The following is a 26,181-nucleotide window of genomic DNA, read 5'->3' on the forward strand; positions in this document are numbered from 1 at the left end:
ACCACTCAGAAGGCCTTAATTAAGGATATGCTAATTTTAAATAAAATCTTTTTTTATCAGTATAATTTAGTCATCTTCTAAGATTTTATTTTACAATTGATAATCAATGGTGCTTAGTTATTACACTTTATTTTTATAACACTATTCATATTTAATTAATTGTATTTGTTTGCTATTCATTTCCGGATCCTCGTGGTCATCCTTAATTAAGGCCGGATGAGTTTTTCTCTCTCTCTCTCTTTGCCGTTTGAAACTATTAGGACCTACATGACGTTTTGGAAAATTAGGCTATTTACGCTTGAATTAAGAGAAATTACACGGATACCTTCCTTTCCCTCTTACTCCAAAATTCCAACCTTGTGAACACAAAATAAATGGATAAATTTCAGAACAAGGATATTTTCCTTTCCCTCTTACTCCAAAATTCCAACCTTGTGCACACAAAATAAATTGGCACTAAAAACTTCCTTTTCGTATGCATGATGATGCGTATTCGACATACACAGACGAATTGTGTGTGTGTGTTTTTTTTTAATTTTAAAATAATTGTTAGCGAGGTATCCGTATACTGAAATTTTCCCAAATAAATTGTTGGCACTGAAATGTGTCTTTTCGTAAGCAAGATGATGAGCATTCGACAAACACAAATCCGCTCTTTTTAGTAGCCTATTTCAAGATAATTGTCAGTGAGGTATCCGTATACTGAAATTTTCCCAAATTAATTATTATTGGCACTGAAATGTGTCTTTTCGTAAGCAAGATGATGAGCATTCGACAAACACATACAAATCTGCTCTTTTTAGTAGCCTATTTCAAGATAATTGTCAGTGAGATATCCGTATACTGAAATTTTCCCAATTATTATCAATAATATGAAATAACCACTGTGTTACAAATTATGTGGAATTATGTAAACACGTATAACTCATCTGAATTGTGAGGTTAAATCCAACCAGGTAGCCTGCTTTTCTCTTAGAGAACTTCCGTCAGTACTTTTATTCTATAATATGGATGCATAATTGCTGAGGAGTTCTAAAGGAATTCCCACTTCGAACTGTGAGAAGTTTGGTGCTCTTTTCTTTTTTTCTTCCATGATTATTGAAACTTGCTATTTGAAAATTGCGAGGATGTTTGAAAGCAGTCCAACAAACAAAAACGAAGCGATAATTGACAGAGTGCGTTCGTTCGCTGTTTTATTCACGGTAACCTAGTGCTCAGATGATTCTTCTCAAGCGAGCGTACCGTCAGCTGACGGTACTGAGTTGATCGAGGGAAAATGTCGGTGCACCGCATCTGTAACTTGATCATTGTCAAGAATTAACCATGTTTCCGTGATTGCTGATAAATGGGCTAGATGATCGAGAATGGTGCACACGGCCATTAGTGTATCAGGACCACTCGACTCACTAACAGCAATGAGCTTGAGTTGTTCATAACTGGATGATATCAGAATTCACAGTTTGCTTAGTCTTGATAAGACCAGGTCACTAATAGTAGTGAGTGAGTGACTCAGTCCTTATTCGCATCTATGAATGCTCCAGCTTCTCTTTTCTTGCTACTTTTTTATGCATCAGCGAATCAGCTGGTAAATATCGGAGTTTATTGGATAATATATATATATATATATATATATTTTATAATGTGTGTACTTCAGTGATGAATAATGATGACGATAATAAAAGAATGCCTCTTAAAAAAAAAATACTTTCGAACTTGTAAGATATACCGTCGGTGTTCATGCAAAACGTCATATGTAAAAAAATTGAAAATTTTTTTTCTCCTCTAGACATGCATTATTTTGGTGCTCGCATTTAATTGCAAAATATCACAAGTTTCTGACCAATAGGAGCCGAGTAATTCAGTATTTACAAAATGTCATACGTTCTTTGTCTGTTCAGTAGCTCCTGCAAATTGTCGTGTTAAACTCATCTCTCTGTCCATGTGCTAGCAACAATTTCTTAGATATTTTGACGAGTAAAATATATTTTCTTTAATTATAACTGACTGTAATAAATGGTTATGTGTTATTATTATTTTACAATAGGTTGTTTTCATATGTATAACTTAGTGTATTCTTTAATTGCAAATTAATTTCTTCATTAAGTTATGTGCATCTTGCCATTATTTCGTTCCCTATTGCAACCATGTGTTAATAAATTGATAATGATAGTGATGAGCTCTTGTTGGAGGCTGAGGCATTGAGGACGTTAAAAAATCTGGTATAGAAGTAACCAAACTACAAACAATATCAGGAAGAAATAATCGAAGGGCTCAGTCCCAATATATTTTAAGTGGTGAAGAGAGGTCAACAATCCAAGATTTAGATTCAGTAATTATGAAATAAAAAACTAACCACAAAGAATAAAAAATAGAACTGACAAAAAATATCAATATCATGAATGTCTGAGTGATGAGAACAGTACAGTATTCCAACACTTACTAGAATGTTCAGATGATTATGAACCGCAAAATGCTTCAGGTGATTCTTCAAGTGATGATCAATGAATAAAAAACATAGAAAAAAACAAGAAGAAAAGGAAACCTGACCGAAGAGAGAAACTACAAACAGACGTGCAGGCATCTGAAGTACAAGGAACCATTGGAGCTGATAGAGAGAGCCAACCTGAAGGAATACTGGAAGAAACAGAGACTAAGAGGAAGAGGAGCAGGAAAGAGTTGTCAAATCCAGAGAGCTGAGAAATACATGTAAACAAAATGAAAAGAATGAGAGGGGGGAAAATACAAAGGTTTAAAGATAGTAGATGGCAAATATACTGTAGCATAGTTGAAGAAATCTACTAAAGCCACGTTATTCATGTAAACTAATTCATTAGCATGTTCAACAATTACTGAAACAGATCGAACACCAGCATTTCAAAATTTTTGGATGACTGATGTGCAAGAAAAGTTTATGTCACTACTCTTGTAGATATCAAAGAGGTTAGTCAGAGAAGAAAAACATCATTGCCTGTATGATCTACAAAAAGAGGGAGAACATACTTGTACTAAAACACATTCCGATCCTTAACACTTTGAGGGTGGGAGAACGAAGTGTTAGATCGTGGATGGACACCATTTAGCAGCTTCTATACTGCTTTCTGGTCCAGATCAACAAACTGATGAAGCTGATGACTCCATGAATGATTCTTCAGCCTTCTTCACTAGAAAGAGTAAAAAAATGAAAACTCCAGTCGATCCAAAATCAATGTCTGTGGAGGAATTTTTTCAGTGTTTGCCTAAGATGAAATGACATTATTTTAGATCGATATTTTCTAAGCTTCATATTGAACCTATGTGGGAAAATAAGGCAAAACTTTTCAGTCAATTTCAAAATTTCTTCTCTAAGAACAATAAATAAAAAGCAAGTTGGTCAGTGTTTTGTAGATTGATGTACAAGTTGAACATTGGTATTTATCAACCTGAAAAGATCACTGTCAATTATGCATAAAATACAATCTAAGTACTGTTTCATCTGAGGAGTACCAGGCTCACCAGAAGGAAAAGGAATCTTCACGGCTTTAGAAACATTTGGAAAAAGAAAAACCTGTGAATAATAAACTCATTCTTTCATCACATTTACCTAATAATTTCATTTTATAATTGATAATAGTTATTATTTCATTTTAGAAATAGGTAGAAAGTTCAATAAATTAATTTATTACCAACTATTTACGATTGCAAAATGTCATAAGTGAAAATCAGTGCACAAATGAAATGCAAATTGCCATAAGTTCACAAAAATAGAAATATGAGGCCGTTACCAGTTACAAAATGATAACACCTTTTAAAAGATTTGTTTTTATGGTCCTATTTTAAGTTTCAAAGTAATTGATCTGAAACCAACAAAAATATTCATTTTTTTCCCTTTCCTGAAATAGTTGGTAATTTTGACATAAGACATTTTGCACGAACACCAACAATATTTGTAATTCACAGACAGTACATGAAAAAAAGCATCACAGTAGCAAAAATCACATCAGTAAGACTTCAGTAGGCCTACAAATTACGTACAACAAAAATATAAACCTTGGAAATCTTTGAAACAGTATATTTGTAAACAGTAGAAGTATTCGTAAAAAAAGAAAACTGGTAAATGTTTTTAGTCATTCCTCAAATAGGAGAAAAACATTGTTATAAAGAATTAACATTACAAAAAGGAACATTCAGTTACAAGAGTTCTCTGTACTCATGTCTCATGTAGTTGTTAATGACCAGTAAATCATTTACATTTTCAGATAAAATATTTGTCTGTTCATTACAAGAAATCCTGCTAAACTGAAATTTCTTTCACAAGCTGCACTTGTTGCAGGTACACAAAACGCTTTCCTGGCAATTGAGGACAGCAATGAAAATATTTCTGAATGATCTTTCCACCATTTCAGAATGTCATCATCACAGTTTGCATCACCTGTTGCAAGATATAGTGATACCTCGTCCTGCCTGAATTACTTGTGCAGACAATTCTCGATAAATAGCACATCTCATTCGGGTGTCTGCGGGAACTTTCTCCCTCTCTGTCTCATATACCATTGCTAGATGTTTGAATGCAGTCCACAAAAAAAGGTTACCATGTAATGCAGAAGTTGTAGCATAATTTCTTCTTCATTGAATTCTCCAGCATGTTTTTTCACTTGTTTTATTTCCTGAGAGAATAGAACAATGATGTTAAAATTTGACTGAAGCAGTGAAAGTGAAAATTATTGTTTAAGTTTTGTACGACAATAATATTGGGGTTCGATCCCAGGTGGTGACAGGATTTTTTCTCGTTGCCAAACTTTCAGAATGGCCCTGAGGTTCATTCAGACTCCTATAAAATTGAGTACTGGGTCTTTCCCGGGGGTGAAAGTTGGTCAGAGCGTGGTGCTGACCACACCACCTCATTCTAGTGCTGAGGTCATGGAAAGCATGGGGCTCTACCTCCATGCCCCCGAGTGCCTTCATGGCATGTTACAGGGATACCTTTACCTTTTTTTACGACAATAATATTTACCTCAAGAGTCCTCTTCACGTGGTGAGCAATGGTTAATGAGTTTAAATTTCCACAGCAGAACTAGTGGCAGTGTCAATTCATCTGCTTCCAGTTTTCGCAACCCTCTTCGAAGGAATCTAAAAATTCAGTTAGTTTGTCTACAAGACTTCTGTCGTAGTTCTACATTTTATTCGCAGCATTGTGTTGGAGTAATTGATTTATAATATCATTATCTTGACTATGCACTCATTTTAAATTTAAAAGGCGGGAATTCCAAAGGACGTCTCACTCTTGTTGCAGTGATTCGGTAAGTTTATTTACAAGCCCAGTGCATTTCATGTAAGCTGTAGTTTGCTTGTAGGTTGATATGGAGGACCAGATTCTTGGTAAGCATTCTTTCAAGAAATCTTCTTTGAAGGTATTACGAAGAATAGTGTTCAATATATGGGCTACACAGGGAAACCATTGGTAATTTTTCAGGGCTTTCTTGATATTACTGCCCTGATCTGACACAAACTTAATTTTTATCAAGTCTGAAGGTACACTGATCAATATCATTCTGTTCTCGATTTCTCTTCTCATGTTATCACCTGATTTGTTCTCATCAGGGAATTTTGCTCTCAGAAGAACCATGGATTCAAATTTCCAATTTTCTGATATGCACGGCCGGGTATTTATGGAGATTGCAAAATCACAACATAATATATATACAATAGATTTTTACTAATCTTTACGAATTAAGTCTTGCTGATTAATAATATGTGGATAAAACAATCGCGACAAATCGCGAAATAGAGTTCTAATAGCAAAATATGAACACATTCAGGAATTATTATTATTGCATCATTTTCTAGCGAATTTTATAATCAGTTTTTTTCGGATTTTTTTTTTTTTTTTTTCACTTGAATTTGTTATATATCCAAGTAGGCTTCATTACATGGTAATCCAGGTATTCTGATTTCATTAGTGAACTCAAAAGACGGAGAATTCAATATTTCACTAATACCGTATTTACTCGAATATTTCACGCACTTTTTCCCCGCAATTTCGATCTATAAATTAAGGGTGCGTGAATTAAGCGAGGAATTTCACAAGCTGGTATTTTAAGGGTAAAAATGACAAAACTACAATTTTTTTTAATGTTACAATTTATTTACCGGTACTTACAAATGCTATCCTCCAGTGATCCATTAGGATTGTACATCAGTGCTTTCTCCATCAGAACCGCAGTATGACTCGAATATCGGGATTTACAATTCATTGTTAAAAGTTTTAACAGACGGCTTTTGACAGGTTTCCCTTTTCGAATCTCAAACTCAACTGATGCGATCCAACACAAAGCTTTCAAACCACCCCCATTCAAATGGTAGGGGGAGGTCAATACCCTATACCGGTATTTTTAAAGGACTTTCATAGACGAGAAGGGTGCGCCTGTAACAGGTAGCTGTCCGGTCCCAAATACCGCTATGCACTCTCTCGTTACGGCATTTAAGATACCGTACATTCAGGGCTCCTCAACATAACACACCTCATTACTTCAAGTTTCAGCATATACTTGTTACAGTATTTCACGAATATTAAATCCGTGAAATATACGAGGAAATTAATTTATTAAATTATATAGTAAATAATTTGGGTGCGTGAAATATGCGATGGCGTGAATTACGCGAGTAAATACATTTGAAAGTGTTAATTTGAGGGCTGCAAGTTTTTTTTCGTTTTTAATGAATGTATGTTAAATACAGTTTCAATCCAACAAATATTGTCTATTGGCCATACCGGATCTTTACCAGAATCCAACGGACTTTTAATGTTAATTATTTGGAAAGTAATATACTGAGTTATACTCCAATTTCAAAATAATTATATTTTCCAAAATTTTCGTTAATCTCAGCCAAGAGTACAAAATATCAATCTCCAACAATCTCTGCCGACACCAATATTAAAAAACACAAATGATAAAATTAATCTTCATATATACCTGCTGCTGCTGATATGTAGTAGCCCGTGATAGTTGTGTAGCTAATTTTCTTGTATAGCTAGCGCAAAAGATATGAAAGCGTGGCTGATGTCACAGGGAAAAAGTGGGAGGCAGAGTGGAAACAACAACAAATGCGCTCTAAACATCTAACTGAAAACATTGACATATTACCTTGAGCTGGTAGTCGGAGTCTTCAAGCTCTGCTTTCCCTTCCATTTCATCGTCATAACTGAAATCACCGTCATCGTCATCATCGCTGATACCACCGATATTTATCACGCCAATTGAGTTCAGTCATACTGTTAAATTTCTGCTCACACAGTTTTCTTGCTGAATCTAATTTACAATCTATGTTTCTGGAGGCAACCCATCCCTTCACTATAGACCAAATGTTCTCGATCGGGCTTAATTCGGGGTGATAAGAGGAAGTCTAAGTGGACTATGCCCGGCGCTTTCAAGAATGGCGTCTACGGAATATTTTACAGACGAAGGTTTGTGTATTTGTGTAAGTTCGTATAAAGTTGGTTTCAACATGTCATCACTGTAAAGAATTCCCTCTTTTTCAAGCCATTCCTTCATTACAGTTTTTGTTGAATTTGAAGTGGAAGCTCTATTTAATGCAACATTATGATAAGGGGCATTATTAAATACAACAACAGAATTTGGGCGCAAATTAGGAATCAGCTTCTCTCGAATCCATTTCTCATAATTAATTTGATTCATTTGAGAGTGGTAATACCCGGATTTCTGCTGAGCTTTCCAAATTAGTAGAGCATTGGGGATGAACCCTCGCTCACCTCCGACATGTATCATTATTAGGTGCTGTCCCTTTGATACCGGTGCTAAAAGACCGTGTCCTGAGTCGTCGCTCCAAGACTTGCTATGCAGGTGGAATGACTCATCCAGATGCACAATATTTATTCCCTCAGCTCGATAATTAGAAATTTGTCTCAAATAATTTATTCTCTTTTGCCTAATATCGAATTTTTCTACTAATAACGATCTATTTGTCTTCGTTTTCTTCTAAGAAAATCCCAGTTTTTTTCAGTAGAGTTCTAACACTAGTATTGCCCCCCATCGAAGTCAATTACATCTTTCAGTTTCATTCTTAATGCACTGACTGTTTGAACGCGTTTCTCGGTAATGTAAGTCATACGCTATCCTACGCACTACACTTTAATCAAATGCGTCTAGTTCTAAGACATTACTTTTAATTGTTCTCTTCTTATCCAGCGTTTCGAAACACGTACCGTTACCACTATGATATCTATTTTCTTCGCTTCTGCCACAATTTTTTGGCTGTAGCCACTGTCATTTGCTTTTAACTCTATACACACGATTTAAATAACTCTATATAATCTACATACACAATTTAAATACCAATAATACACGCACGCACACACTTTAACTCCATATACACAATTTTTATGTACAATATTACACACACTTAAATGCTACAACTGAATACTTCTGTAATGTAATATAAGTGCATATTATAGCCAGCAAGCGACTGACTGACAAAGAAAGAAATGTTTTGCAAGTTGTATATACGCCTGACAAGAAACCGTTATCTATTGTTTAAACCTCAACGGTCTCGAAGCTTTCAGATCTTTCACGCGAAGTGTAATCATCGGACCACATATTCGTAGTGGATGCCAGCAAACATTTGCTTGCTACCTCGAGAACACTAAGAAGTGTGTCTTGTGTTATTCGATTGGCAATATATGTACATAACAGGATGCAGTGCGTGAATCTGGTAGTATTTTATCAATGTCTATGATCTGTATTTAGCCCCAATGTGTACAAGATTCTGTGCCATAGTATGAAACCCTTCACCAGCAACAGTTTCAAATGGACGGATATTACTTGCATATATGAGTACATAACTCTTTGTGATATTCTTCCGGTCTTGTTTACTAACACTGACTGCTGCAGAAATGGAATGAGGAACTGAACACTTGTGTCTAGTCAGACTTGATGTTCCTGAGTTGTGAGAAAGCATTTTATTACTAGGGCCTGGATTTGTATCTAAATTTTTTTTTCCTAATCTTGCTATTTGGGAAAAGGAAATTGTACCAGAACAATGGAAGGAGTCCATAATCGTACCTATCTTTAAGAAGGGAGACAAGACTAACAGTAGTAACTTTCGAGGAATATCACTTTTGTTGACGTCATAAAAAAATTTTGTCAAATATTCTTTTGAGAAGATTTACTCCATATGTAGATGAAATTATTGGGGATCATCAGTGTGGTTTTAGGCGTAATAGATCAATTATTGACCAGATACTTTGTATTTGACAGATAATGGAGAAAAAATGGGAGTATAAGAGTACCGTGCATCAGTTATTCATGGATTTCGAAAAGGCATATGACTCGGTTAAGAGAGAAGTTTTATATGATATTCTTATTGAATTTAGTATTCCCATGTAACTAGTTCGATTAATTAAAATCTGTCTCAGTGAAACATACAGCAGAGTTCGTATAGGCCAGTTCTGTCAGATGTGTTTCCAATTCACTGTGGGCTGAAGCAAGGAGATGCACTGTCACCTTTACTTTTTAACTTTGCTCTAGAGTATGCCATTAGGAAAGTCCAGGATAACAGAGAGGGTTTGGAATTGAACGGGTTACATCAGCTGCTTGTCTATGCGGATGACGTGAATATGTTAGGAGAAAATCCACAAACGATTAGGGAAAACACGGGAATTTTACTTGAAGCAAGTGAAGAGATAGGTTTGGAAGTAAATCCCGAAAAGACAAAGTATATGATTATGTCTCATGATGAGAATATTGTACGAAATGGAAATATAAAAATTGGAAATTTATCTTTTGAAGAGGTGGAGAAGTTCAAATATCTTGGAGCAACCGTAACAAATATAAATGATACTCTGGAGGAAATTAAAACATAGAATAAATATGGGAAATGCCTGTTATTATTCCGTTGAGAAGCTTTTATCATCCAGTCTGCTGTCAAAAAAATCTGAAAGTTAGAATTTATAAAACAGTTATATTACCAGTTGTTCTTTATGGTTGTGAAACTTGGACTCTCACTTTGAGAGAGGAACATAGGTTAAGGGTGTTTGAGAATAAGGTGCTTAGGAAAATATTGGGGCTAAGAGGGATGAAGTTACAGGAGAACTGCACGGATTGTATTCTTCACCTGACATAATTAGGAACATTAAATCCAGATGTTTGAGATGGGCAGGGCATGTAGCATGTATGGGCGAATCCAGAAATGCATATAGAGTGTTAGTTGGGAGGCCGGAGGGAAAAAGACCTTTAGGGAGACCTAGACGTAGATGGGAAGATAATATTAAAATGGATTTGAGGGAGGTGGGATATGATGATAGAGAATGGATTAATCTTGCTCAGGATAGGGACCAATGGCGGGCTTATGTGAGGGCGGCAGTGAACCTGCAGGTTCCTTAAAAGCCAGTAAGTAAGTAAGTATGCATTACTTACAAAGTTCAATATCCATATTGAGGTCCGACAAATGCAAATTCCAAATTTTATTTTACATAACACATATTTTACAAAAAAAGTTATGTGAATAAACATTTTCGATATTTTCTCCATAAAAACATATTTTAGTACTTTTCCTCATTCTCTTTTAACATTTTACAACAAAAATTTGTATCTCTGAAGAATCCAATAAGAATGCTTCACTTCAGCTTGAAGTGAGAACGATTCACTTGCACATGCTTAATCGGGAAGAACAGAATCCAATCTCGAGATTACATCATACAGAGACCTCTATGTTAATGTGCGTGTTTTTTTCTGCTTCTGTAAACAGTGACTCACTGCAGTGAGTCGGACATTCTTGCTTATTAGTTAGAATCAGATTATTAGAGCAGTCAGTTTATTTTGTGAAGTATAGCTGTGTGAAATAAAAATGCCAAAGTGAAATATGTACGCGAGCATCTGCAACAATACATAACTACTAGAGTTTAAAAACACTTTTACCATCAATGAAAAAATATTAATTTGTCAGCCATGTTCAAAATCAGTAGACCAACGATTCCAAGTAATACAACATAAGAGTATGTCAAGAAGTAAGCACATTGCAACTGCATCACATGTTTCGTTGAGACAATTTCTTATAGGAGAATCAACACATCCTCACTTTCCAACATTCCAAATCACTCAGATTATTATTCAGATTTATGTAAAGCCTTTCTTTCAGGTGACATTTCCCTTTATAAGCTGAGCAATCCCGAGCTCAGAAAGTTTCTTACTAAATATACGAACATAAGTTCTCCTGAAACTAAGGAAAAAATATCTTCCAAAGTGCTTTGATGAAACATTACAAAACATTAGGTCTATATGTGAAAATCAAAAAAATCTGATTGAGTATTTACGAAACTACCAATGCTAGTGGTCGAAAAGTGCGAAATGTAATAGTAGGCATACTCAAAAATGACGAAATCATTTCCAAGCAATTTTTCTTGCTAGTTTGTAAAAAAAAATGCAAATCATGTAACAATAGCTAGGCTATTTAATCAATCTTTGGAGAACTTGTGGCCAAATGGTGTGAAATATGACAATGTATTACTGACTCCACAGCATATACGAAGAAAACTGCTGAAGGTCTTTGTGTAAGTTACCCTAACATGATTCATTAACGTGTGTCATTCACGCCGTGCATAGATTGTGTGAAACAGTCCGATCCATTTATCCTAATGTGGACAAGTTACTGTCCAATGGAAAAAAAAAGTCTTTGTAAAATCATCATCACAGATTGATTTTTCCAAGAAGATAAATTCTGATCTTCCATAGCCTCCTACACCTATAGTCACACATTGGGACACTTGGCTTAATACCGTGTTGTACGGTATTATGCAGATCATTTTGAAGCATTTACATCTGTAGTAAATGAACTGGACAAAGACGATGCTTCTTCAATTGATATTTAGAATTTAATATGTGATACTATTTTAAATGTGACTTGGCCTTCATATCTGTTATTTCGGTTTGTTGATTCACTCAATAAAGAAACTAGAAACTTCTTTAGATTTATTGAGTAATTCAGTTAAAGAAATACAGTATGTTGAAAGGCAACTTAACACTATCTCAGGTTGGAAAATAGAAGTTCTAAGAAAAACATTTCAGGTTATGTATGTATGTATGTATGTATGTATGTATGTATGTATGTATGTATGTATGTATGTATGTATGTATGTATGTATGTATGTATGTATGTATGTATGTATGTATGTATGTATGTATGTATGTATGTATGTATGTATGTATGTATGTATGTATGTATGTATGTATGTATGTATGTATGTATGTATGTATGTATGTATGTATGTATGTATGTATGTATGTATGTATGTATGTATGTATGTATGTATGTATGTATGTATGTATGTATGTATGTATGTATGTATGTATGTATGTATGTATGTATGTATGTATGTATGTATGTATGTATGTATGTATGTATGTATGTATGTATGTATGTATGTATGTATGTATGTATGTATGTATGTATGTATGTATGTATGTATGTATGTATGTATGTATGTATGTATGTATGTATGTATGTATGTATGTATGTATGTATGTATGTATGTATGTATGTATGTATGTATGTATGTATGTATGTATGTATGTATGTATGTATGTATGTATGTATGTATGTATGTATGTATGTATGTATGTATGTATGTATGTATGTATGTATGTATGTATGTATGTATGTATGTATGTATGTATGTATGTATGTATGTATGTATGTATGTATGTATGTATGTATGTATGTATGTATGTATGTATGTATGTATGTATGTATGTATGTATGTATGTATGTATGTATGTATGTATGTATGTATGTATGTATGTATGTATGTATGTATGTATGTATGTATGTATGTATGTATGTATGTATGTATGTATGTATGTATGTATGTATGTATGTATGTATGTATGTATGTATGTATGTATGTATGTATGTATGTATGTATGTATGTATGTATGTATGTATGTATGTATGTATGTATGTATGTATGTATGTATGTATGTATGTATGTATGTATGTATGTATGTATGTATGTATGTATGTATGTATGTATGTATGTATGTATGTATGTATGTATGTATGTATGTATGTATGTATGTATGTATGTATGTATGTATGTATGTATGTATGTATGTATGTATGTATGTATGTATGTATGTATGTATGTATGTATGTATGTATGTATGTATGTATGTATGTATGTATGTATGTATGTATGTATGTATGTATGTATGTATTAACACTACAATTGGGTATACACCTGGTGGCAGTGATATATAATATAGAATAATACCATTACAATAATACAATAATAAAGCAATAAAAAATATAAAATAAAATAAACATAATTTTATTTCTAACAATAAATAAATAGATGCAATAAACTTAGGACTGTAAATAAAAACTATACATGTTGAATCTTTCGTACACTACTTTTAACACTTGAATATAAATAATTGATTAAATGGCGATCTTACTCGTGTTAATTGTGTAAGCATGTGCGGCTTACAGCTGTTTTGGTGCTTCTTCACATCATCCTCAGAGCCTACTAGATCTCGGTGTCATCTCGAACTTTGCTGCCTGTTGTGTGGGTGCGTTCGATTGTTGAAAAGTGTTGAAATGTGGTGTCAAATAGTGTGTGTGTTCTGAAATTGATCTGTGTGTTGAGAATTTGATCAGGGTGTGTTTTAGTGTGTCTGTATATTTCATATTGTTCTAGTGTGTTGAGTTTCTGGTTTTTGGGTTTATCTGTAGGATTTCCATGTCCGCATTTATGTTATCGTATGTGTGGTTAGCATTAGTTATGTGTTCGGCATATGTAGATGTATTGTGTCCTCTGGTTATTGCTTTAATGTGTTCTTTGTATCGAGTTTGGAATGATCTGCCTGTCTGTCCAATGTAGAAACTGTCGCAACTATTGCATGTGAGTTTGTATGCCCCTGTGTGGTTGTATTTATTTGTTTGTGTGTTGAGATGTCTTTGTAATGTGTTTTCTATTCTGTATGCTATGTTGTATTTCTGTTTTTTGAATGAGGATGCGATCTTATGTGTGATTTTGTTTTCGTATGTTAGTGTGATGTATTGTGTTCTTATTATGTTTTGTGTGTTTTTGTGTTTGTTGAGTTTTGTTTTGTCTTCCTTATGATGTAATCTATTATGTTTGGGTTGTAACCATTTTCTTGTGCTTTGTATTTGATTGTGTTCACTTCTTCATTGATGACTCGAGCTCTAGACAACCACTAACTGCTCCAGCCTGCACCATCAGCTGGCGGCTAAAAGAGCATTGACACATATACGTAGAAAGGAGGAAATATCAGAATTTACCACATCGAAAGTTGTTATTTTATATTTTTTTAATGCACAAGCTCCAAGATCATAAAGAAAGACCACTCATACATATGATTACATTCTGCCGGATTACAAAGACAAACCATTCAGACATACCGTTACAACAACTAGATGAGAAACTTGCTGCGCTGCATTCCCACTCAACTACTCTCTTTCTACACAATGACTCACGCTGCCTTTGCATCCGAGCACGGGCGTGAGTGGTGCAAGAAATGTCGGTCTGTGATGCAAACCTATTTTCCATTTGTCTTTGGCTTCTTGAACTGGCCTTCCTTGCTGATATATTTTTCGAACACTTAAACACTTGGAATAGTAGTTCGCAAGACCAGGATGTTACCATAACAGTGAGAGTAAAATGGACGGATTTATAAGAAAATTTGTTTTCTGATCAACATAAATTGACAAAAAGTAATTTGATTCATTTCTGTGTATGAAAGAACTCTTAGAAAATTTAGCTACATACCATATGATACAACAAATACTGAGTTTGTTTTGTGGACATGCAATAAAGTTTGCACAATTTTAAACAACAACTCAGAACAATTATGGTTCAATAGTCACAGATGGATACTGAATCCGTTTTTAGATAGTTGCATTCAACTGGCTGAAATTCCAAAGAAATTAATTTTTGATGGAATGTCGAAACTGTATATTTTTTTCGCATAGTGTAGAGCAGTTTCGAACAGAGAATGCAGGACTACTTCTAAAATGATTATAACATTTGCAACCTCTTATTTATGCATTTATCCCTTGTGTGCCAGAGTTTTACATTGGTATATCAGTCACTCGATGTCTGTTTCGCAGACAACATCTCCTTCTCGATGATCTATGCCCTTGGCTGGTAGCACCAAAGTTACTTGAGCATAATAAACAGCCATGAATTTTCCTTCTTCTTGAGATAGTCCAACATAACAATGCCACGTTCATACTTTATGTAATTGCCTTATAATGTGAAAATGATTATCCTAACCTCAATTCTAGTCATTTTAATCTGTATGTTTTCACCTGGTAACTTTTAATTGCTTAATGTTTTATGTTAAATTTTACTTTTTTATTGTATCAGGTGTTTCAAACCACCCGTATCAGCCTTTTTCTCGAAAACTATATGATACTGGTTGTTCATAAAAAAAATTTGATAACCAAAATCTATGTAAAGAATCGATTGGTGGCAGTACCATTTCCCGTAACAAACCAGAAGTAGGTGTACCTGTGGCCAACTTTGAAATTTCAAATGAGAACATGGGTCATTGAAGGTGCCATTGGAAACTACTTTTAAAAAGAAACAACTTTTACACAAACTGTTTTTTCTAACTTTTATTGTTTACTCACAAAGCAGCAAAAATAGTATTTTCTGAGAAATGTTGTATGTTGTTTATGTACATACACTCTTCATAGTAAGTGTTCAAAATGTATGCCACCCTATGCAAAACAATGTTCTGATCTCCTCCTAACATCTGTGATTGCACGAAGACCTTCAGCACAGGTGAGAGACATACAGGCTTCTCTAATTCTTTGTTTCATATCTTCTTGTTGTTGGATGCACCTGGTAGAACATGTCTTTAATTCTTCCCCACAAGAAGAAGTCATTTGGAGGGAAGTCAGGAGATCGGGCAGGCCAGGCTACTGATTCTCCTCGTCCAACTCACAGTAGGGGAATAACCGGTTAATAAATCACCGAGCCCTACGTGGAAAGTGGGCCAGACAGCCGCCCTGCTGAAGTCACATTGTTAACCGAAGCGCAAGGAAAATATGAAGCAACTGGTGCAAAATGTTTCGGAGGAAGCGTGTGTTCTACCATTCAAGCTCTCCTCATAAAAGTGTGGTCCTGTGACTCAGCGTCTGAGGAGGCCACACCATTTGTTGAGGCTCCACACATGCTTGTAATCCACTTTACGTAGCCAGTGTGGATTAACCGGAGACCAGTAATGGGCATTGTAGAGATTCACCTGACCATTACTTTTGAAAGTTGTCTCACCAGTCCACAGAATTCTGAGCTCGAAATCACGGTCCATGTTTGGAAACCAGTTGCAGAAAATAACATGAGTCTGGAAGTCATGTTCCCCAAGCTTCTGATCGAGATAAATATGGTATGAATGAAATTTGTTGTCTTGGAGAATTCTAAACACTGTATTATGGTGCAATCCTAAGTCATGGGCAGTCCTTCTTTGGGGGAGAATTAAAGACATGATCTACCAGGTGCGTCCAACAACTAGAGAAGACGTGAAACAAAGAATTAGACAATCCACACCATGTGTGTCTCTCAGCTGTGCTGAAGTTTTCCGTGCAATCACAGATGTTAGGAGATCAGATTCATTCATTCATTCATTTATTTTATTCCATAGATCTTACATGAGCAATGAAGCTTTAAGATGTGGAACATGTCAACATTTTACAATATTACAATTACAATTTTTACAATGTTGTACAATTTTTTTTTTTTTTTTTTTTTTTTACATTTTGGCGAGATGTAGTGAGATGAGATGAGGTCCGAGGATTCGCCAAAATATTACCCGGCATTTGCCTTTTCGGTGGGGGAAACCTCGGAAAAACCCAACCAGGTAATCAAATCAAAGGGGGTAATCAAATCAAAGGTGTTGATGCCAAGGACTCGCCATAGACCATCCGGCTTCAGTCCCACGGCTGTGGAAAACCTCCGAAGAAACCAAAGTCCAAAGGGGGATCCAACCCAAGCCCGAACGCAGCTCCGGAACAGCAGCCCAGCGAGTCTGCCGACTGAGCTACATCGATGGCTCTACTAAAAGTATACAATACATAGCCAATCAGATTATTAAATTTACAAACGCAAACGATCATTCATAAGTTGAGCTATATTATAATACAAAACAATTCAATTAAATTTAAGGCGTAAACAATTCAACCAGTTGTGATATACAGAAATTGATAATACATATCATGCAAACTACTTCAAATTACAAACACAAACAATTTATCAGTAGAGCTATATAGATTACTATTCAATTTAAAGCATATACAATTCATCGGCCAAGACTATACAAATATATACAATACAAAGTAGCATACTTTCATTAAGCTATACAAATTTGTGCAATTAATATCAAGTAGATTAATTCAATTTATAATCATAAACAATTCATCAGTTGAGCTATACATATTACCATTCAATTTACAGTAGGTCTATATCCAATTCCTCAGTAGAGCTACACAGACTAGTAATCATTTTAAGAACATATACAATTCATCAGCCAAACTATACAAACATATACAATCAACATTGTTTAGCACAGAAAAGTGGACATTTTCAACACTTACTATGAAGAGTGGACGTACATAAACAACATACATAATTTCTCAGGAAATACCATTTTTGTTGCTTTGTGAGTAAACAAAAGTTAGAAAAAAAAGTTTGAGTAAAAGTTGTTTCTTTTTAAAAGTAGTTTCCAATGACACCTTCAATGACCCATGCTCTCATTTGAAATTTCGAAGTTGACCACAGGTACCCCTACTTCTGGTTTGTTACGTGAAATGGTATACTACCACAAATCGATTCTTTACATAGGTTTTGGTTATCAAAATTTTTTTTTATGAACAACCAGTATCATATAGTTTATGAGAAAAAGGCTGATACAGGTGGTGTGAAACACCCAGTATGTTGTACAGTTCCCATGAAATATGTTATGTTTCACTGGTTTCCATGTTCATACATGTTATGTTAACCTGAAGATGAGCTAATAAGGTTGAAAACGTTCATTCTTGAAAACATAATCTACTTTAAATATGTAGTGGGTTGTAAACTTCACTTGTTATTGATAATTTATTAAACGGAACATAGGTATCTCGGAGTTTTGATGGCTTTTATTTGAAATTGCCTTCTCTGAAAACATGTTCATTCATTCATTCATTCATTCATTCATTCATTCATTCATTCATTCACAGTGTTCTGCCCAAGGCAGGTCTTTCACTGCAAACCCAGCATTGTCCAATGTTTTCCTATTTTCTGCCTTCCTCTTAGTCTTCACATATGATCCATATATCTTAATGTTGTCTATCATCTCATATTTTCTTCTGTTCCGAACATAGGCGGAGAGAGAACTGTTTCTTTGGGGGGGCAAAGCAAAACCATAGAATTCCCATTTACCTCCTTTCCCCATTATAGCTTGACCGTGGTTCAGTACAGTATATCAGAATATGATCATTTAATGAAGATATTTTCGGGTTGGGGGGGGGGACATGTTTCTTACAGTGTTACGTTCATATCCACAATGTTTCGGGCCGGATTGTATGGGCTTGAACTGTAGATCTACGACAAATTTTATTATAATAGGGCATAATTTAAAACAATCTCTCTTTTTTTTCTCCCTCGTACAGAAACATATCAATAAAACTACGTAACACTAACAGAAACTTTTTTATATCAAGCTTTCCTGATGATATCATATGAATTGTAAACTCTAATTATTTTATTTAATCTCGTCTTTAAGTTTACACATTATACTGGTATCTCTTTTCTTTTTTCTGCATTGTTGTGCAGTACCGGTGTTATTCATATTTCTCCAAGTGACGTCCTGAACACTTGCAGACTTCCAACACATGAGTACAGGCGGTTACAAAAGAAACATTACAGTGCTTCCATTTCTCAAATGAGGTATAGAAATTCTTATACATTCATAAATTTAAATAAATATTATAGTCCAGACACATGATCTGAAGACATTAATTCGTCAATTTAAGCATAGAAACTTAACCATAAACAAAAGCAAAAAGGATACTTTGAATTCAATATTTTTTAACATAAAAAAAAAACATAGTTCAGACAAGTTTTGGGGGGGCAGTGCATAACTCCGCCTATGATTCTGAACTCTTCTCCCGTTTACCATTCCTTCCAGTGCACCCTTCAATGGGCAGTATCTTCTCAGCCAGTGACCCAGCCAATCCCCTTTCCTCTTCCTGATCATTCTCAGCATTATTCTTTCTTCACCCACTCTTTCCAACACAGCTTCATTTCTTATTCTGTCTGTCCATTTCACATGCTCCATTCTTCTCCATATCCACATTTCAAATGCTTCTATTTGCTGCTCTTCACTTTGTCTTAATGTTCATGTTTCTGCCCTCTAGTCAACAGTGGTTCCTCAATAATAGACTGTCACAATAAATACAATAATAACACAGCGATATAGGTAGAAAAATAATGATTACAATGATTAATTGATACTACGTAAATAAAACAATAGTAAATTCTATCAGTGATATATGAGACAAAATATCAGAAAAATAACACTGACTAACTAAAGACAAATAATATAAGTGGAAATTGTTTACAGAATAAATACAAGATTATGACTAGGGACCAGATTTTTATTTGCTAACAACTTAAAAATATGTATTTTTTATGTGCTAAAAATTGGAAAAATATGTGCTGAAACTAAAAAACATATTTTCTGAAAATGAAAACAAAAGCATCAGAATATTCGTAACTTACTAGAAAAAGTTATATTGAAACTCACAATTGCAGCTAAATATCAGATGTAAAATGCTGACTGGAGTTGGAATGCACAACAAATGTCATCACCAGATTTGAATCATAAATCCATGCCTATTGTGTGAGAACAATGCCTTATATTGAGAAAAAAACACGATGTTAACCTTGGATATTTGAAGAGAAGTATATCACTAATACACACGATCAAGTTCACTTATCGTCAGTGTCTAGTGAAAACCTCGTAAGTCGAAATTCGACGAAAATGTATTTACGCAACATACATTGGAAAATATCGGATCTCGTCTTCCCGTGAAGACAGAATTGTGAAACAATGCACCTTCTGCACTCTAGTTGAAGAAATGGAAAACATATATATTGACTTTCTTTAATCCTGTCATGAAAACCTCGTAAGAATTATTCACCACTGAGAGCAAACATATTATCGTATGAAGCTGTGTAATATTGAGGATATTATTGGTGATGTAGGTCAATCTGGTAAGGATTTATCAGTGCTTATTATTTCTTTAATATGAAGTAATATATTGTTCATAATTGTACCATATTCATAAATAATATAACCAACGAAATTTCAAGAATTATTCTACACTGAATAGTTAGATTATGAATGGAAACCTTACATATCTTGTTTCATCATTGTTTTCAACAGATTTACAAGCTTTTCATTTATGCTTAGTGTTAATATGAAGAGATGTTTCGGTGTTTCATTGTTATTTAATTAATTTTGTCTCTCTTTCCAGCATGAAAGTGGAGCAAAAGGTGTCTCGTGGACAGAAAATAGTTCAAATGGCATTAGATAATCATACATCACTTCAGGATTCGAGTGCACAGAAAGTCACTGAAGATGTTTCTGTCCAAGAATTGAGTGAAAATGCCATAACATTATCTAATGTTTCCGAATCTACAGCTGATAGTGAAATTATTAATATTATTGTGATATACCAAAGTACATATGATATTTCTGTGCAGGAATTTGCGTTAACATATGATGAAGGATGGGTGGAATGGAGAAAAATTGTCTCTGACACCAGGACTTAAACCCGTATTTTCATCTCTGCGTGTTGACGCTTTATCCACTAAGCCACACCGGATTCCAGTTCTGATGCCGGATTGAATCCTCTTAGTTTCCCTTTAATGGCCAACCCTCATGCACTGTGTCATAGATGTGTGACAGTGGCACAATGTCCAACACACTAATGTGCAGAGGTGCACTCATTAAAAGTGACTAAGTGGCCGGGATCTGACTGAATAAGTGCCATCTTAAATCACTAAGTGATTATTGACGCATATATTGTTGAAATATACCGAAGTACATATCATATTTCCATGCAGGAATTCTGCATTAACATATGATGAAGGGTGAATGTTTTTCATCAGAACTTACCTGTTTATGAAACGATTGAACTTGAAGCATCTCTTCCTTTATCATCTGTTGATACTGAACGTAGGCTTACTTTTGTTCCTGTTTTAGATTTGCCTAATGTTGTCGGTCCTGATTATCAGGTTGGTTTAACTTCAGTGCCTGTTTTTATGCTTGAACTTCAACTAGAGGATAATGCTCAAACTCCTATTGCATCTGCTTTATGTGAGAATACTGAATCATGTCAAAACAGTTTTAACAGTGAGGTGGGTAGCAATGAGAAAAATGTTTAGGAAGATGATCATGCCATTGAAGACTCTGATCCAGATGCATTTATAGCAGATGCTACTTGTCAACCAGACTCTAGCATTTCCTTCACTGAATCTGTACTTGAGTACACTTACTTTGAAAAGTTCAGTTCTCTTAAAGCACTGAAGTCTCTGAGGCCTGGAACAAGAACTGGCAACCCAAATGTTATTGATATAAGGGCTATTCAATACTGCCCTGATGGTAGCATAAGAGAAAGTTTTCTCACTTAAACATGATTTTCAAGAACTTCCACGAAGAATGGGAAAAATAAGTGGACATGAACTGTTTGCAATGTATCCAAATAGACTAAAATTTAAAAGTACAAAATTCAAAATCTATAGGAAATGAAGACTGTCCTTCAGAAAGAATTTCACAATTTTTATGATGTATGTGTTAATGTCCAACAAAACTCTGATTGACTTGGAATTAGGAAAAATATTAAGTAATTGATTAACTAGCGGACTTACTCCTGTTAATTATGTAAGTCTGTGCGGCTTACAGCTGTTTCGGTGCTTCATCACACCATCCTCAGAGCCTACTAGATCTTGGCGTCATCTCGAACTTCTCTGCCTGTTGTGTGGGTGGGTTTCATTGTTGAAAAGTGTTGAAAAGTGGAGTCAAATAGTGTGTGTGTACTGAAATTGATTTGTGTGTTGAGAATTTGATCGGGGTGTGTTTTAGTGTGTTTGTATATTTCGTATTGTTCTAGTGTGTTGAGATTTTGGTTCTTGGGTTGTATCTGTAGGATTTCCATGTCCGCATTTATGTTATTGTATGTATGGTTAGCATTGGTTATGTGATCGGTGTGATGTATTGTGTCCTCTGGTTATTGCTTTGATGTGTTCTTTGTAGCATGTTTGGAATGATCTGCCTGTCTGTCCAATGTAGAACTTGTCGCAACTATTACATGTGAGTTTGTATACACCTGTGTGGTCGTATTTATTTGTTTATGTTTTTTGTGTGTTGAGATGTCTTTGTAGTGTGTTTTCTGTTCTGTATGCTATGTTGTATTTCTGCTTTCTGAATGAAGATGCGATCTTATGTGTGCTTTTGTTTTCATATTGTAACTTTAAATTAGAAAACAATATAGTTTTATTCTCACAACAATAGGATTTGCTCTCCACACAGCAACACAGTATTCGTTATTGCACTCCACAGACGACAATGACAATTTACTTGGATTAATGAAAACAACAATGAACTGTTAATTCTAACTAATGTTCACAAAGCACTATTTACAAATCAGAACTGTCAGTTCACAGTTCTTCTAGCTCAGTCACTCGAGTTCACAGTATCTCGAACCACAGACCTTCAGAGACAGTCCACTGTACTCGAACTCAGGTCCTCCAACTGCGGTCCACTGTACTCGAACTCAGGGCTTCAAATGCTCACACAGCTGCGGACACACTCAAATCGGACTCCGGTCTCGAAGCTGGCTTCACTGCTACACAAGACTGGCTGACTTGCTGTTCATTGACTACAACACTGCAACTAACTAAACTGACTGACTGACTGTTCAAGTTCACTCGCGTGCCGTAATTTATACCCATAGCGATGTAGACGAGAAAGTTCGACTTCTGGATATTTCCACTTCGACGGACTTCTGGACGATTCTGTTCGGGAGGGTCCGTCTCCCCCTTCACTCCGCATGTAGCAGTTTGCTTCCTTCCCTTCTCGGCAAGCAGCAGATGTGCGCGCAACCCGCCCAAAACACGGCCGACTTAGCCCTTTCTCCGTCCATCGTGAGATGAATCTCATGTGGCCGTCACAATATGTTAGTGTGATGTATTTCTTGTGTTTGTGTTGTGTTTTGCGTGTTTTTGTGTTTGTTAAGTTTTTGTTTTGTCTTTCTTATGATGTCTATTATGTTTGGGTTGTAACCGTTTTCTTGTGCTATGTATTTGATTGTGTTCACTTCTTCATTGTAGTGTTGTTGGCTCATGGGTATGTTGAGTAATCTGTGTACCATTGTCCTGAATGCAGCATGTTTGTGTTGTATGGGGTGGTTAGATGTGTTGTGTATGTGTGTGATGGTGGTGGTTGGTTTTCTGTATATTTTGAAGGTGTGTTTGTTGCCAATTTTTGTTATGGTGATGTCTAGGAAATTTATGGCGTTGTTTTCAAGTTCCAGTGTGTATTGAAGTTTGGGTGTAATTTGTTTATGTATTGGTGTAGTTTGTGTATTTGTCTTTTGTTTCCTTTGTATAGTATGAGTATGTCGTCTATGTATCTGTGCCAATATATTATGTTGTCTGCATATTTGTTGTTTTCATTGTTGAGTATGTATGTTTGTTCTATGTTGTGTAAAAATATCTCTGCTAGTATGCTAGATATGGGTGATCCCATTGACAGTCCTTCTGTTTGGATGTAGTATTTGTTGTTGTGTGTGAAATAGTTTTGCTTTGTTATGATGTCTGTAATTTGGATGATTTCTTTGATGTATTCTTGTGGTGTGTTGTTGTCTATGAGCATTTGTTTTAGTATCGGTAATGTGTCTTGTATTGGTATGTTAGTGTATAGTTAATGATATCGAAAGATGCTAGTGTTGCACTGTGTGGTATGTGTTTTTGTTTTTTTTTGTTGACTTTGACTAGGTCTATAGTGTTTTTTATTGTTGTCTGTTTTCTGAATTTTATGTTGTTTCTGTTTCTCCTAGCTTCACATCATAGTCGTAATACACGTTCACAGCACAATCTATTGCTATCAATACCACGTCATCAGACATCTCTGTACTCAAGTTCTTTCTCAATAGCCATGGCCCGCTCATGGAATTCGCTGCCGCTGGAAATCAGGGGTAGTCTTAGTCCCCAGTTGTTTAAAATTAGGTTGTTTAGAAATATTTTAAATGCACAGAACTAGTTTTTAGGTATAATTTTTATTTATTATTATTATTATTATTATTATTATTATTATTATTATTATTATTATTATTTTACATAGTCATTACTTTATTTTTCCATTAACACTAATATCTAGGTAATTGTCATTGTCTCAATGTAACACGTGCTGTGCTGATCATACTAATTGTACTATTCCTTTAGTTGTGAGATTATATTCATATGTACTACTTCTTTTTTTTTTCTTTCTTTTAACTTAATATTTGTATACTAGAATGTATTTTTCTGTTTGTGATTATGTATTCAGTGTCTTTTTTTTTTATTACATATATATTTTTTTATTATTGTTATTTCAAAGTTAATACTGATTGTGTATATGTATTCAATCTCTCTTTTCTACTTAATTATGTTTATTATTATTTTTAAGTTCATATTTGTATACCTGTATGTATTTTTTCTGTATGTGATTTGATCCTGGTTGAGTGGAAGAAAAGGCCTCATGGCCTTAACTCTGCCAGGGAAAATAAAACTATTATTATTATTATTATTATTATTATTATTATTATTATTATTATTATTATTATTATTATTATAATTTTGTCCATGTGTGTGGCTAGTTTGTGTGCTGGTGCCTGTTTGTAGTTGATTAGGTGTGTGATAGGTATGTTTTCTTTATGTATTTTGGGTAGTGCATTGAGTTTAGGTGCTGCTGGTTTGAGTTGTTGTTTCATGTTGTGTGGTATTACATGTTTGCTTTTGTTGAGTGCGGTATTACATGTTTGCTTTTGTTGATTGTGCTTTTTACTGTGTTGTGGTATTGTGTGGTGGGATCTTTTTCGAGTTCTGTGATGTTGTTTTGTTTAAAGTAAGTTTTTATTTTGTTGTGTAGGTTTTGTTTGTGTAATATTACTGTGCAATTGCCTTTGTCTGCTTTAGTGAAAATGAGGTTATGTTGTTGTTGTTTTGCTTTTAGTGTTTTTATTGTTATCTGTTCTCTTTTATTTGTGTTGGGTTCGTGTATTTTGTTTGTGTGTCTTATGATGTCTTGTCTAATGTATTCTTGGTGTTCTGTTTTTGTGTTTTGTATTGCTGTTTCCGTGTTGATGATTGTCTGTGTTTTTTGTTTTGGTCCTGTGTTGTTGTGTGGTATGTTATGTTTTAATCCTTTTTCCAGTAGAATGGTTTCGTTGCGGTTGAAGGTTATGTTTGGTGTGTTCTGTATTTTTGGGTGGAATTTTTATGTTCTGATTTGTGTGTTTTTGTTTGTTGTGTTTTTAGTTTTGCTATCTTGGTATTGTGTCGTTTCTTTATTTTGTGGCTGATGTTCGATATTATTTCGTTGGTGTGTGTTATGATTTCTTCATGTTCTGTATGGTGAATGATGTGTGCTAGATGTAGATATGTTTTGTATGCGTTTGTGTTATTTATTTTTTTTTCATGTAATGTAGGTGTTTGATGTTGTTCTGTATGTGTAGTTTCTGTGCTTGGGTTTTAGTTTTTTGAGCTATGTGTGATGTGCTTTATGTGTATTTGTGCGTATTTTGGTGTGATCTGCTGGTTTAAACATATGTGATTGAATCTGATGTTGTGTGAGGCTTTGATAGTCTTGATGCGCGCTGACCTGTATTTGTGTACTAGTTGACTTATAGAGTTGTCTTGATAATCCATTTTGAATCTTGTGTGCACTACTTGTAACACTTGAATATAAGTAATTGATTAACTGCGGACTTACTCGTGAACAGATTTACATAATTAACACTAGTTAATCAATTAATTATATTCAAGTGTTAAAAGTAGTGTACGCAAGATTCAAAATGGAAAAATAGTAAGCTTTCTCAATGTTCTGAAAACTTTGATTAAAGTAACATACGAGGTTTTCATTA

General features: G+C 34.7%; 1 protein-coding gene across 3 annotated transcripts in view; it reads left to right on the plus strand.

Annotated features, from left to right (window-relative positions):
• The window catches only part of MED18 (mediator complex subunit 18), a 65,109-nt gene that overhangs the window by 24,134 nt on the left and 14,794 nt on the right, over positions 1-26,181 (plus strand). The window lies entirely within an intron of this gene.

This window comes from Periplaneta americana, chromosome 3 (assembly GCF_040183065.1).
Source record: "Periplaneta americana isolate PAMFEO1 chromosome 3, P.americana_PAMFEO1_priV1, whole genome shotgun sequence".
Lineage (NCBI taxonomy): Eukaryota > Metazoa > Arthropoda > Insecta > Blattodea > Blattidae > Periplaneta > Periplaneta americana.